Genomic DNA, 1516 nt, shown 5'->3' with positions numbered 1-1516 from the left:
AAAGTACTTTCACTAACTTTACCGACTTATTCCTAAGACTCTTTACTTGCCAGTCGAGTATTTTGACAGGTTGCTCCACAAATGACAGGTCTGCCTGAATTTCTACAGGTTCATATTCTATCACATGGCTAGCGTCAGGATTGTACTTCTTAAGCAACGACACATGGAACACATTATGCACATGCTGATACTGAGGTGGTAAGGCCAACTCATAGGCCACCTTTCCCACTTGACTCAATATTTCAAAAGGACCTATGTATCTAGGTGCTAACTTCCCTTTCTTGCCAAATCTAAACAACCCTTTTCTTGGTGACACCTTCAACAAAACAGCTTCACCAATTTGGAATTAAACATCCTTACGCGCTGGATCCGCATACTTCCTCTGTCTATCTTGAGCAGCAAGCAACCTTTTCTGAATTAACTTGACTGTGTCATGCAACTGTTGTACCAATTCCGAGCCGAGAATTCTTCCTTCTCCTACTTCATCCCAACTTGTTGGTGATCTACATTTTTGCCCGTACAAAGCTTCGTATGGTGGCATGCCGATACTGGAATGATAGCTGTTGTTGTAAGAGAATTCAATCAACGGCAAGTGATCATCCTAACTTCCTGCAAAATCGATTGCGCAACATGTCTTCGATTGTTTAAATTGTCCTTTCACTCTGGCCATCAGTCTGCGGGTGGTACGCCGTGCTCATATTCAACTTTGTGCCCAGACATTCCTGAAATTGCTTCCAAAATCTCGAGTTAAATCGGGGATCTCTGTCTGAAACTATTGATACGAGTACTCCATGCCTCAGTACGATTTCACGCACGTACAGATGAACCAACTTGTCCAATGACGACTTCTCGTTTATTAGAAGGAAATGCGCCGACTTCGTAAGACAATCAATTATAACCCATATTGCGTCATGCCCGGATTTCGTTCGCGGTAGTCCTACTATAAAGTCCATAGCGATATTTTTCCATTTCCATTCTGGAATCTTCAGGGGCTGAATTAATTCGCTTGGTCGTTGATGTTCTGCATTCACTTTCTGACAAGTATAACACTTCGCAACCCATTCTGCCACGTCTCGCTTCATATTTGGCCACCAAAAGTTCTTCTTTAAGTCTCGATACATCTTGGTGCTTCCCGGGTGGATTGAAAATTTTGAATTGTGGGCTTCATGGAGGATCTCATTCTTTAATTCAGGTACATGAGGAATCCATATTCTGGAAAAGAACCTTAGTATCCCTTGCTCATCCCTTTGAGTATTAATCTCCTCTCCAGATAACTAATTCTTCTCTTTCTCCATTACTTCTCTTGACATTTCTTTATCTTTTCCACTAGTGTTGGCTGAAAAGTCATTGCGCGATAAACTTTCTCAACTTTTCCACAATCACAAAGTTCCAGTTCAAATCTCTTGATTTCTTCAGATAACTCCTTTGGTGTTGTCATCTTATTCAATCTCTCCTTCCTACTCAGAGCATCGGCCACAATATTCGCCTTTCCAGGATGGTAATTTATCGAACAATA

Source organism: Apium graveolens, unplaced genomic scaffold, assembly GCF_009905375.1.
Source record: "Apium graveolens cultivar Ventura unplaced genomic scaffold, ASM990537v1 ctg3311, whole genome shotgun sequence".
Classification (NCBI taxonomy): domain Eukaryota; kingdom Viridiplantae; phylum Streptophyta; class Magnoliopsida; order Apiales; family Apiaceae; genus Apium; species Apium graveolens.
The sequence above is the reverse complement of the archived record's forward strand: the minus strand, read 5'-3'. Positions refer to the sequence as shown.